This window comes from Porites lutea, chromosome 9, assembly GCF_958299795.1.
Source record: "Porites lutea chromosome 9, jaPorLute2.1, whole genome shotgun sequence".
NCBI lineage: Eukaryota > Metazoa > Cnidaria > Anthozoa > Scleractinia > Poritidae > Porites > Porites lutea.
Genome location: NC_133209.1, coordinates 2,435,001 through 2,448,909, shown reverse-complemented (window position 1 = coordinate 2,448,909; position 13,909 = coordinate 2,435,001). Strand labels below are relative to the sequence as shown.

The 13,909-nt window shown below is 38.3% G+C and overlaps 1 long non-coding RNA gene across 1 annotated transcript; it reads right to left on the bottom strand.

The window, feature by feature from the left end:
- Positions 1 to 392: 392 nt before the first annotated feature.
- On the bottom strand, positions 393 to 5,114 carry LOC140949293 (uncharacterized). Its single transcript, XR_012167107.1, has 3 exons — positions 4,923 to 5,114; positions 1,124 to 1,185; positions 393 to 460 (listed from the first exon to the last, which is right to left on the bottom strand). It is a non-coding gene; the product is annotated as an uncharacterized lncRNA (long non-coding RNA).
- Between the last annotated feature and the right edge of the window lie 8,795 nt (positions 5,115 to 13,909).

Genomic DNA, 13,909 nt, shown 5'->3' with positions numbered 1-13,909 from the left:
AAGCCCTCCGATACCTACTATACCTCTCCCAGGGGAGTCCTCCGCATTTTACTGTGACGGGGATGACCCAATGGGGCAAAAATCGGGGTTAAAAAAATCCCAGGACCAAAAACTAAACCTCATACTTAAAAAGGAACTTAACCAAATGGTGGCAACCAGTTTTTGAAATAGTTATAAATATAGATAGACCTCAAGTTGTCCGGTCGTGTCAATTATCTCGCGACCTCCCTCTCCGCAGTTCAGCGCTCTAACACCGAGCTACTGCTGCGTTTAATAATCAAGCAAGTCACAAATTTGACTCACAACAGGAAATAGACTTATTTACCACGAAACTGTATGTACTATGTGGAATCACTGATGAAAGAGAGCACTTAACGACATTTGGTATCTTTCACTACCTGTTGAGTTACTTCCTTACATTCACCCACATCATGTGTAATGAACCGCGCCTCTGCTCTAACTAAAATGGACCAAAAGAACGATAAGTGATGTCATAAGGGTTTCATGGGAGAAAAGGAAAAACGAGGGCTCGTGTTGCAAGGACATGCGTGTTAGCAACAAAATCACGTGCAGTACACACACATTGACAGGCAACAGTAACGTATAGCAGGGGCAAAATCACGTGCAGTACACATACAGGGAAAAGTAACAGGAACGTATAGCAGGGGCGAAATCACGTGCAGTACACACCCTGGGACAAGTAAAAAGAAACGTAAAACAGGGGCAAAATCACGTGTAGTACACACTCAGGGGCAAGTGACAGGAACGTAAAGCAGAGGCAAAATCACGTCCAGTACACCCTCAGGGACAATTGACAGGGACTTATAGCAGGGACAAAATCACTTGCAGTACACACACAGGGACAAGTAAAAAGCTAAAGGAACGTAAAGCAGGGGCAAAATCACGTGCAGTATACACACAGGGACACAGTGCATACAGACATGGAAAGTACCAAGTCTTCGACAGGAAATCAAGCATTGCTGTAAACACAGTCGAAGGCACAAACTCAGGACATAAACTCGATATCTGATGAACTTTTTTTCTCGTCTTCATTCACTTGTAATTGTGTGTGCTCACTGGGATGAAATGCGGGAAGGGTTTTTTAATCAGACAGAAAACTTACCAAAACCAATCACAACATCCTTTGGAAAACGCTGGCAAACGGTGTCATTAGAGGATTGCAATCTATAGAAGAAAAAATAGGTCTGTTGCTGTCACTACTACCATTATTGTGCTTGAAACGAAGCGCTTTTGAAATGCAATTTCAATTGGCAAAAATAGTTTAAATCTCTTTAAAAACGAGTGTGAAAACATTGCTAGAAAGAGGGATTTGATAAGGATTAATTGAGGTGCTCTATGTAAATATATTTTGTTTTACATTTACAAATGAGCTATATTCTTTGGAAACCATTCGATCTAGATTCCCTTAAAATTTGATTTTCTCGAGATTAAATGTCTTTTGAACGGATCCTCTGATAATTGCACCTTGCTCTTGACGATACAATCTTCCTGAATCTAGAAGGCACGGCCGAACTTGATCGTACACCGGCTGACTTTCCTACAAATTCAGGAGCCCAAATTTATGTTCACTGCCGGAAGGTTTCCTATCGATATGCAAACCAAGGCTCGACAAGGTGGCCTATGGGTAGCCTGTGTAGCAAGCGTTTCCGTGCGCAAAAACTTGGAGCGAGAGCAAAAAACTGTGTCCTCTTCATTTCTTGTTTTGTTTTCGTTTCAGCTTTTGATTCGCGCATTACCTCGAGCGGAAACGCTAGCCTATGGGAGGGTCTCAATGGGGTAGTGGCTTTTACGGTTATCGGCTAAAATTTTGGCTCTTTTACGGCTATCGCTTAATTTTTTTAAGTTACGGTTAACAAAAAAATTAAAAATTAATTAATTTTGTTTCAAAGAGTTAAATATTAATTAACCTGAATTTTTTGTGTCTTTAAAGCAAAATAAAGGTCTTCGGATCATCTCGGGATGAAATAAGCTATTCTTTTGAAAAATTTTAACATTTGATAGATCATACTTTTTTAAAAGTATTCCACTTCTGATATTATTTTACACATAGAAATGTCAATAGTCAATTTAAAAATAATCTTTGTGAAAAAGAAAGAGCAGACACGCGAACGCCCATCTCAAGCCGGGACGCGACATTCCTTATAACAGAAATGGCCGTTTTTACACTAGAGACGGATTATTCGTGTGAGACGACTTATCCGTTTAATGATTCGCGTCAGATAGGTAATACGCCTTAATTTAAAAATGAAATAGTTTTAACTTTGAATGAACAATCCGCCTGACTTTATCCATCAATTTTGACGGACTGTTTGAAGCTGGATTATCCATTTCAGAGAGCCTGTGTACAGCCGCCCCCTCCCCTCATGAAAAATCGGAGAAGGGGTGTCTGTGGGGAGGGCGCGACTGTACACAGGCCAGTCAATCCGTTTCTAGCTCTAGTGTGAAAACGGCCAAAGACAAAATTCTCGTGTCCGGTGTTTTTAATGATAGCGAAGGACTGTACGGAACGACTTTCTGCCGTTGCCTTGTCCGTAGGCCTCATTATTCCGCGCGGCTTTTGCGTTTTGGGTCACGTGGTCTGGGCGAGCTCCCACCGAAATGCCTTGATGACCGAGATTGCGTGGTAAGACGTGTACAGGGACGAGGCATGGCAATGTCTACAGTAGCATCAGAGAAAAAAAACGGAATTGTTATTTATCAGCAACGTTTTTTTCAAACAGTGACATCTCTGCGTGTTGTTTCACTATTGTTTTGAGGGCCCGACCTCCTGAAAATCCCAAATATTAATCCTCAGTAGGCTCCTGTCCCCAGCAAGAAGCCACACTTTCACCATGGAAAAAAATTAGTTCCCCGAGAGAGCGGCGGAAATGGAGCCTACGTCTAGGTCAACACCTAAAGGGCGCTTGGCCTAAGGTGCGTACGGAATCACGTACAGTAGCCAGGAAATAAAAAACGCAACCATAAGTGAGTTTAGCACCTTCCTTAAAATTAGCAAATCTGGCGAACAATTCCTTTTACGGTTAACTCTTTTTTACCCTATTTACGACTAACGGTAAAAATTTTTCAATTTTTACGGCTATCGACTAAATTTTTGGCCGTTTTACGCCTATCGCTTAACCCCATTGAGACCCTCCTATGGGGGAGATCAAGTATTATGACGTAATCAACGCAGTAAACCTAAAGTGATTCGTGGAATCCGAGATCAGAGCAAATGCAAAAACAAATGATATAAACTCTTGCAGATGAAACCATTAATTACACTAAACAACCTTTTTTCATTTTTGTTTTCATCAGATCGATAAATTATCAAGATTCGTTCAAGCAATGGGGGGAAAGAAAGATTGTTTTCTCTGGTTTTCGTAGCTATTTACAATCTGTCTGTCTTTTAGTGAATTTAATGCCTAGCCTTGAAATTAAATGAGCTTAAATGGAAAGCTGTCTTAGGCCTTTGACCCCGTTCAGACAGAAGCAGTTATATTTACGAGTAGTATTTGCATGTCCAAGATTGGAGCTCATCCTTTCCATAATCTCATTCAGAAGCAGTACGTTAATTTCATTTTCAGTACGTAGTATATTTCTGAGGCCAGGATTAGTTGTAGCTGAATTCCAGTGAGTTCCTATAGCAGATGATTTTGAACACTCTTTTCTTTAATTAACGTGTCATTTGACAAATTTAAGTTGAAAATATTAAAGGAACTAGTATTAAGCTTGCAATACAGCTGCCTTTCATCGCTCGCCGTCCATAGTCTAGACTAAAATCTTCAATCAATTTATCAGTTTTTTGGAAGATGATACCCTATTCTAGTTTTAAACTCTCTGATTTCTATACCTATCCCAGACTAGCCTTCACAGCGGCACATATCTATATACATATCCTATATATGGCGGCACGGTCCTTCGGGATATTGCCTTTCGGGAATCTACAGCCCCCAGCAGCCCAAGAATGTACGCGCATGTTAAGGTCTTCTTCTCGTAAATAGCCGAAGATTTCTGAACAGCTGTCACATTCAGGAGTAGATCCGGAAAATTCAGAAAAAGTGGTCTAGGCTTGTGGTGTACCAGCTTTTTAGAAACAGATACTTGTTTAAAGAACTCTCGCACGGCGTTTTGTCCAAAAATTAAGGCTCTGGAGGACGCAGCTTCGAAAGAATTCTTTAGAAATTAAACAGCATTAAGAAGGGGCTGCGGTATGTACTCTCCGCTAAATCAGCCTGTGATTATACGCTCATACAGCAGTTGCGACTACGACAGAGAGAAATACACAGGAAGCAGGCAACAATCAGACATCTAAGGATTAGCGAGGTTAACGTTTAAAAGAAAATATCAGGTTGACGTGCGAAAGTTTAAAATGATAAACGCACCGAAGAAGAAGCGCACAATTTAGCTGGCCGGGTACTTTTTAGGCCGCTCAAAACCACAACATGTAGCTTTATGAATATACAGAATATACAAAATGGACAAGGCTTATAAAACTTACCAAAGAAAACAAAATGGAAGAACATTTTACATGACAAATAAGTTCAGGTAGCAGGAAAGATTAAGCTTATCATTATGCTAAAGTTGTAACAATTTACCGCGTAAACCTGGCAGGGAAGGGTATGTCAAATTTCATCGTTATTTCTACTGAAAAAAAATTTGCTCGATATTTTGAAAATGAAGGTACATTTTATTGTACATTAAAATTTGTCCGTTAGAGTAGAATACTTAAGACAAGTGAAGAGAGAGTGAAATTCGTCTTCAGTCCTATCTGCCGAAAGTAAAGCTTGCAGACCAGGTCTAATCTCTCCCTGTTCTGGTGGTATCTTCCTGATTCAATCATTAATTTATGATTGCCTGTGCGCATTTTAACCATGGTTTTCCTATCAGTAATCTTACATACAGTGAAAATGAATGCGTCTCACCCTTTTGCACTGCAAAGTCCATAAACGATGGAGAGAGCTAAGAGTGCAGCAAAAGCCTTTTTCATGGTTCCTTTCAGTGTAAAGAGTCGCGGTGTAATGAAACAAAACTGCACAAGGCACGTGATTTTGTAAGTTTTTTCTTTTTTTTTTTAGGTCAAAAGTTGACAAACACACAAAGTGAACGTGTCGATGTTTTAACAGAATGTTGTTCAAGATATTTTTCAACTCCAGTTTATGTGAAACCTAATAACAAATGAACCAAATTGCAATTTCCCGGCTTCGTTAATTGTGACCAATACAGAAAGTATATAAGTACAGATGCGTCGCTGTTATATAATCCTCAACTAGAAGAACATGTCAATGCTTAGTAATTGAATGCTTTCGGGCTGACAGTCTGGGCATGGCCTGCTCTTGGAAAGCTGATCTGGTTGAGCTTAGGATTACTAAAAAGCTCCGTTGTGATTAGCAGCAACGACCTTATCATACTGACTCTGATATTTTTTATTTTTTTTTTGAAATTAAACCGGATAATTGGTAAATGAACACAAGGCAACGCACACAAAAACAAGAATTTAGGGGATTTTAGGGGAATTCGACACACCTAGAAGGGATTTCACCAGTTATAATTACATTATATTGTTGTTGTTTTTACATTCTTTCAATGCCGGGTCAGTATGGTCCGTCGTAAATAACACTTCTAAAAAAATGTCAATCCCCAATGTGTGCAACTAGGCACTTGCTAGTTCTATTTATATAAGAACTGTTCAAGCACTTTGTCATTTGTACATGCAAACCAAAGTGAAAGTAGATGTACCGCAGGTACCCCAAGTTCTCGAGTAAGAATCGTTGTTGAGTAAGAGAAATATTATTAGGGTTTGTTTGTGGATTTTAGCGATCGTTATTGAAAAAAATTGCTGAATAAAAGTACATAATAACACCTTGTCTCCTTGTTTTATTTTTGGTGTGTTCTTAGTATTTTTGGCCGTTTCAGCCCGATTCCAGCGAGTTTGACAATGGTTTGAGTTTTGGATACAAAAGTATAAAGAGAAGATGATCGCCATCAGTATATTATAGTCTAGATATTTCTGGGAAACTATTTCAGTGATCTGATATCGAAACCAGTTTCGAAGGTATCTGTGACAAGTCACCAAGACTTCTTTTTGTTCTGCGTAGTACGGTCCATTTCTGTCTGTACTGGCGTCCTTTTAATTAATCTTTTTGCCCGAGAAGTTAGATACTGTTGTTCTTCCGGGTCTAGTATTGACTCACATTATACCATCACCACTCCTTAGAGTTGGACAGTCTCGAGGTCTCTGGTGACTTGGTAATTTGGATCGCAACGTGGGTGAATAACAGTCCCAAATTCTGGGGGCCTTTTAGCTGACTAGTTAATTGTCTTATCTGCCTCTTCATATAATCACTGTGTCTTGATGAACAATGCCGCAGGAAATAATAATGACATTAAAGTTTTTGTTATTGTAAAACTCGTTCTTATTCTTTTTTTTGTTATGTCCGTTAATTCGACGAGTCTCTCAAAAGCCCTCAAAGTATGTTCTGGTGAAAATGAAAGAGGTTTTTCTGTTGATTGAAAGCCCGGATTGAAAGTGCCCAAACGTCTCCGTGCGGCTTTGTTTGCGAACGCAAGGAGAGTTTATGTTAGCCAACTCATAAGTGAATACGTGATTTTACCAATTCTACACTAGCCCTTACTATTTTGGCGGTGCAATCATCATTTCAACCCTTCTCATGCAAACCTTGTAACACACCCGAAGACTCGATTAGTGACCAATTAATTTAAGTCGTATGAAACAACGATTGCAAAAATTCAGACACCTTCGATTTACGAGTAGTAGATAAACAAGGCGTTCTTTCTTAGGCTGAAGTGGTTGCAAATCCCTGGGGTAAGTCAGTTGAATAGTTAAGAAGACAAGACCAATAAGTAATGACGCCATCTTGGAAATGTTCACCGCGTCTCGAACGGTCCGTGCACAAGCAGCAGGGTCCTCAAACGTAAGGGTCGGCAAAGTCCCTGCAAAGATTGTCGCGCTATAATCATTCCGGTTCTCAAAGTCTATTGATTTAAGAGAAAGAATGTCGAAGCTATCTTCAACTTTTTCAGTAAAATAACTGCTCGAAGGAACACTGAGTAGAAATTTCTAAAGCTGTAGAAAGGCTATACACATTTCTGGATAACGGTTCTATTCCTCTAAGATATTCGAAGTTTTCCTTCTAACATACCTACGATTTTGAGAGCAGCTCCAAACGCATACACTGAAAACCACTTGAGACACTCTTTTGACGTATTTGGAAACATTCGGTAGTTGGGTACTCCTAGGGATAAATAAATACCGTATTGCAGACAGCATAAAACTTTGCCAAGAAGACAAAATGGAATAACATTTAACGAAATAAAGTTGGCGGCAAGAAAGGATAAAAGCTTTATCATCAGTTTACATAGTATATGGTTTGGTTGTGGGTTGTTCGAGCAACTCACTCGCTAAGCGGTTCTTCAATTTTTTTTGGAGTTCTTTATTCTTGTCTGAAACTAACAACGACTCGCAGCAAGTCACTACTGCATCCAACTATTTTTCATGATCACTACATCTCGCTACATCTAACTTAAACTAGGCAATAATTTTCGACCTAAAGAGCTCAAACTGTAGAAATGTTTAGGCTTCACTTGCTATTCACGGGAGTTCTAATACAGTTTCTGTTGATCACTAAAGTGGGCGAAAACAAAACTAACGTTAAACTAAGTAAAAATGCCAAGTATAACTAATAAACAGTCACTAAAACCGAAACAGGAAGTCTGATGTAGGTCAAACCGTCAGCTGTAATTCCAAACGAGCCTAATTCAGGGGCACCCAACGAGAATATAGTTCAAAACCACTTAAACATAGCATTGTTAGACGTATTTTAGTATTTAAACGGTAGATATAGGCATATTTTTATCCCCTAAAAATTTTTCATCTGTTCGGATTTCCTAGCTGAAAGTCTAGTGATCCGAAAATTGTAGGGATCAAAACTGACCTTTTCGAAAATTTCAGCCAGAAAAAGGCTTCCGAAAATTCTAGGTGACCTTTTTAAGGTAAAAATCCGTTAAAAATAGGCAAATATACCATTTTTTGGATGTTCGAAAATCCTAGGAGAGGCAGGCAAGCAAGAAATTTTACAACAAATGTTTCGAAAATTCTAGATCTCAAATCGTCTTCCGAACAGATATTCTTCCGAAAATTGTCGTTGGGTGCCCCTGCTAATTCAAGACACTCGAATTAATTAAACCATAAGATAAATGACACTTACATCAAAAACTTGTCAACCACATAACCTTAATCTATGAACCTAATCTTGACAATTTCCTGAGCCATCGTCCTCGATGCAGCTGGGAGAACGATATATGGACCAGAATATAGAAAAAACATATTGACACTAAAATCAAACACGAAAAGCAATCAAATTTAACGTTATGAAATATAATTATTCAAATGCTGAAAGCCCTAAGGGAAAATCGTAGTCAAAGAGAGGGCTGTTCTAAAGTACAATATTCAGTGCCTAAAAGAAACACTAATAAGACTGTTACAAACGGAAACTAATCTCTTACTGAATGAGGTCAGTTCAAAACTCTGACTTGTAATTCCTCATAAGTCACGGAAGAACGAGTCTTGAACTAAATGACACTGTCCCCGCGCTTTAAGTGACTGCCCACCACAACCACCTTATTCTCTGAGCCCTTTCTTTATGGGCCTTGAAACACTCTAAGCAAATTACCTGATCCCTCTTAGCAAATTACGCGGTCCCAACCGTATACTACGCCAGTCTTCAATGTGTTGAACACGTATATATAATGCTGACCGATAGCGCCAGACAGTTGTTGATCAAAAACTCAGGGGCACCGTGCCCAACGACGGTTTCCTCTTAAATGCATTGAAAACACTATTAAAACGCTACCCAGAGTACTTTTAGATCTCTAGAAATGCATTCAAAGCGGCGCTATAAAATTTGTATTTGTTTGGTCATCCTAGGAGAACTTGAGTCTTTTCGAAATAACAAGGGCTTGTGCATTATTTTCCCAGAAATTTTAGATGTAATTTGACGTATTACGTAAGAAAGTGGGACATTCTCTGATTCCTCTCTCCATGGCATTTTTAAATCCGAAAATTTTAGGTTTCTTTTTTCTACGAAATATAGCCTAACTTGGAAAGTGAAATATGAAAATTAAACTACAGAAAATCGTAGGTAGCTTATTAGATAAGCTTCGAAAATTGTACATGAATGGAACGGTCACCTAGAAATGTTTAGCTGTCCTCAAGTAATAGAAAATTCTAGGCAATATTTGCTTCTCCGAAGAGATATTTTACAGAAAACAGTCGTTAGGTGCCCCTGAACAACATCAACTACTACTCGTACTTTCAGATAGCATGTTCCAGGCGGTATATAGTAGAGCACGCGCACTCTCCCCTAGTTTTTTCCCCTCGTTTCCTCCGAAAAACGCGCTCTACTAGCTGAAAGCCAAGAAACAGGCTAGTACTTTGAGGTTCCAAATGATTGCAATCGTCTGTATTGATTTGGTTGTGAGCGGGGGTGAGTGTTTCGGTCTGTTATAAGGTTTGCATGCGAAGGATTGAAATGATCAAGGGCGAAGCGCTTGGTAACACCAGATATTCCGCTCACTTCTAGAGGGGAATTTTGTGACTGGTAAGCTTACATAACAATCACACTGTTGTAGCTTTGTTTGCATGTATAAACAGCTATAGTATTGCAATAGCAGAAAACGTATTACCTAAAAGACAAAACGGAATAACATTTAACCAAATAAAGATACTAGAAGTGAGAAAGCAGGCCAAGTTCAATCCCCAAGTGACAATTTGTCACCTGAATCAAAGATAAGACAAATACCATCCATTGAAAATGCTTTCGAGATTCTTTCGGGTTAATAGAGTTCGAGAAATGAAATGCTCATAGATCTACACAGCGCGAACTTAGACTCTCATTTGCGGGACTGCCGCCGAGACCTTATAATTCACAGCTGCGCCCGTTCCGTTTCATAAATACCGACAAACCTTCAATGTTTCAGGCCATCGCTATCAGCCCAAACATGTCTACGGGTAAATTGAACTTTTTAGGCCGAAAATTGTTGTTTAGTTAATGATCATGAGGCGTAGTCGCTGGCTTGCGTCGAGTCGTTGTTGGTTACAAAGATATGAACCAAGATACACGACAACTCTTCGCTTAGCGAGCGAGTTGTTCGAACAACCCTCAACCCAAAAATATACCACTATGCAAACTGATGATAAGGCTTTTGCTTTCTTACTGCTATCTTTATTTCGTTAAATTTTATTCCATTTTGTCTTCTTGGTGAGATTTTATACTTCTGCAACAAGGTATATATCTCTCCCTAGAAGCATCCAACTCAGTACCGAATGTTTCCAATAAGTGCTCAGTTTCAGTGTACATGCTTCTTTGGTTAATTTGGAACCGCTCTAAGAATTTATCTGTTCGGATGTTTTAGGGGAATTTCAGTCGCCTCGAAAGTTTAAAGTCGCTTTTTCGCCTCATCAGAAACTGGCTACCCTGATTTCAAAAATCGCAATGTGTTGGTAATAAAATGTGAAAAGGACAACCTCAAAATCGCAGATAAGTTAGTAGGAAACCTACGAATGAAAAAAGTGACTTTGGCTTTGACTTTGAGAACGTAAATGATCATAGCGCGACAATCCCTGCAGAGACTTTGCCTGACTCATACTTTTGCGGGCCCTGCTGCTTTCCAGACACCGTTCGAGAGTGAACATTTTCCAAGATGGCGTCATGGTTTATTGGTCTTTTCTTCTAAACCATTCAACCGAAGTACCCCGAGAAGTTTACAACCACTTCAGCCTAAGAAAGAACGCCTAGTTTCTGTACTGCTCGTCCATTGAAGGTTTCAGAATTATTGCAATCGTCGTTTTATACCACTTAAATTAATTGGGCGCTAGTCAACAGCATTTAATGGAGTCTTCGGGTGTGTTACAAGGTTTCACATGCGAAGAATTGAAATGATGAATCCTAGCAAAAAATAACACGGGGCTAGTGTAGAACTTGGTTAAATCACATATTCACCTATTAATTCATTTTTTTAATTGGTAAGCTTACACAAAAGAAACACTATTATAGCTTTATCATTCCACAAAGTATTAACAATTTGTCCCGTAAATCAAAGCATGAGGTATTGGAGAAATGCCATCAATTGAAGATGGCTTTGAGATTCTTTCGGTTTAGACTTCGAGATCTGAAATGATCAAAGCGCTACAAACGACTTTGCCTACTTCTTAGACTCTAATTTTCGCTCTTAACCTTTTTGAAGACGTCGTCATCGTTTGTTAGCCTTTTCTAACGAGCCGTTCAACTGAATTATTTCGCAAGTCTACTTCCACTACCGCAAAGGAACGCCCAGTTTAACTCCTTCTTGTACATTGAAAGTATCGAGCAATGGCAATTGCGGTTTAATTGAGTTGGTTGCAAAGGTTGCAAGATGCAAAAGCATAAACTAACAACTGAACGAAAACAAAATGGAATATCGTTCAACCAAAGTAAGTTTGCAATAAGCTAAAGTGGAGTAAGCTAATTCATATGGCAAAGTATTGTTTATTTAACAATGTTTCGGATAGCCTAAGCAAGGTAAAACAGATTTCGTCAATTGTAGATCAACAAAATAATTACAAGAATTCCCTCGGTAATCCCTTTATTTCCTTTGAAAACAATATTGTCTGATATTGTGGACAAAAACTGTGCTCGGTAGTAAAATTCTGTCGATTAGAATACTTTAATCGTATCTACCTGCAGATTCAATCATCAATTTATGATTTCCTTAATGCATATTTTAAACTAAAGCTTTCTGTGACGATAGGTTTTGCCCTTCCAAGCACAAATCGGGAAAATAAACGTTAAGAGAAATCAAGCGACTTCGGCATGTGAACAACAAGGGTGGAAACTAACTCTGCAACTCGCTTGGCTAGCAGGAAAGGAACTCGTCACTATTCCACGGTACTAGGATCTGCTACAAATGGAAACAGGACAGCACTCAAACTTGGACTTCAACAGTTTAATCTTCAGCTCGTGGACGTAAAACATACAAGCATGTGCATCAAATAATGTAAATCGTACAGGCATGTAAATCCGCGATGTAAATCGACTGAAATACAGGGGTAACAGTGGTCTATCATGTTATACTAACCGATCAACTTATTACAACATCACAAAGCAAATTGAAAAAAGTAAGGTTGAATAAAATCAGCTGAAAACTGAAAACAAACCTTGAGGAATTCAGCTTTACAGTTCATATGATGTTAAACTAAATGACTCAAAATAAAATGTCAGTCAAGAAAATGAATTTCGGAAACTTAAAAGATTCAGCAGTAAAGCCGTGCAAAAGAATTTGAGTTTCCTTTGCTCAGGATCCCTCAAAATGTCAAACTAAAAAAACTAAAACGGTTTGTATTTGAACAGGAGAAAGATCCAGTTGTTCAGTGACTAAGCTGTAGATAATTATCCAGAAACAAATTATCCTTTTAAAAGAAAACATTGAAGTAAAATGTGCATAATTTAAGGGAACTAAAACAACTCAATGCAAATTCAATGTAAATTACGGCTAAAACAACTTCAAAAGGAATATTTAAAAGCTAGATATGAATCGAGGCAAATAAAGAATACATGGAAAATCCCTCCTTACATTTCTTATTAGTAAACTTACAAAAAAAAAAGAGAAAAAAAAGTAAATGCATCTCACCCCGGCTTCGCACTGCTAAGTCACAAAGGCTCGAAACATTGGAGGAGTACATGCAGCAAAAGCATTATTCAGAGTTGATACCATTATGGAGACGCGGATGCAATGAAATAGAATTGTGCTTGATCTATGATTTTGTAAGCGTTTTTAAAAAAAACTATCATTAAAAGTCTGAAAATTTCGCAACAATTGAACGTGCCGTGCTGGCGTTATTAATAGAATGATCGTTCAAGAACTTTCTGAAATCTACGCTTTTTTTGTGAAACTGGTAACAAAGCAACCTGATTGCATTTTTCAGAAGCTTCATTGTGTGACCAGTTCAAGTGAGTATAAGTACAGTGGCAAATTAACTCCTTAATCGCAAAAGATCAGTGTCAGTGAACTTCATTATTATATAACTTATAAGACTTTAAAACTTTATTGAACTGCTATATTGTTCATGTATATTGTCATATTGTCAGGATATCAAGGTTTTTAGGCTACCTGTTTAGGCTGGAATTAACGTATCCGGGTGTGGTTGAGAGTCAGATTAGGTTCCTCGTGATTTGACCACAAATAATCTTATCACGTTTTCCAACTAAACAAAATAATTTTTTAAAAAAACAAAACATTGTACATGTGATACGGCATCCAACATTAAATCTCGATAAAATTTCAGTTAGCTAACTTATAACCAGTAACCAAAGCCATCCGTTTAAATTTAAACATATATCGGATCTAAAAGAATAAAGCTTCCGATATCCTAAAACGATAATATATCGATATAGATATATACCTCCCCAAATCTTCTTTACGCGTTCCGTTTTTTTTTACTTAAAAGGTGTTTTTTCGGCGTAGTTAGATAATGACCAACTCAAGACACAAAAGGTAAAGCGATAACTGCTTAATTGCTAAAAACGAACTGAATAAGTAATAGGCAACAAAATTGGACGATCTCTAGATGAAGGTTAAATCAACACAATTTATCAAGCCAAAAACGTAGCATTGTTTTTCAGAGTGTAACGTTACAGAAAGATGATGCGCACGCGAATCAAATTAAAAAAAGAACGAAATAAATAACACGTCCCTCGATAGGGATCCTTTTCATTTTCTGTTGAAATGAAAGGAAGTGAACTGTGACAAAAATATTTATATATATAAAAACTGAGCCATTTATATATGGTTTAGAGTGCTTCGTGCTTAGCGCAGCAAGGGGCTTGAGCGCCCTTTATAATTGGGCCCAGACAGG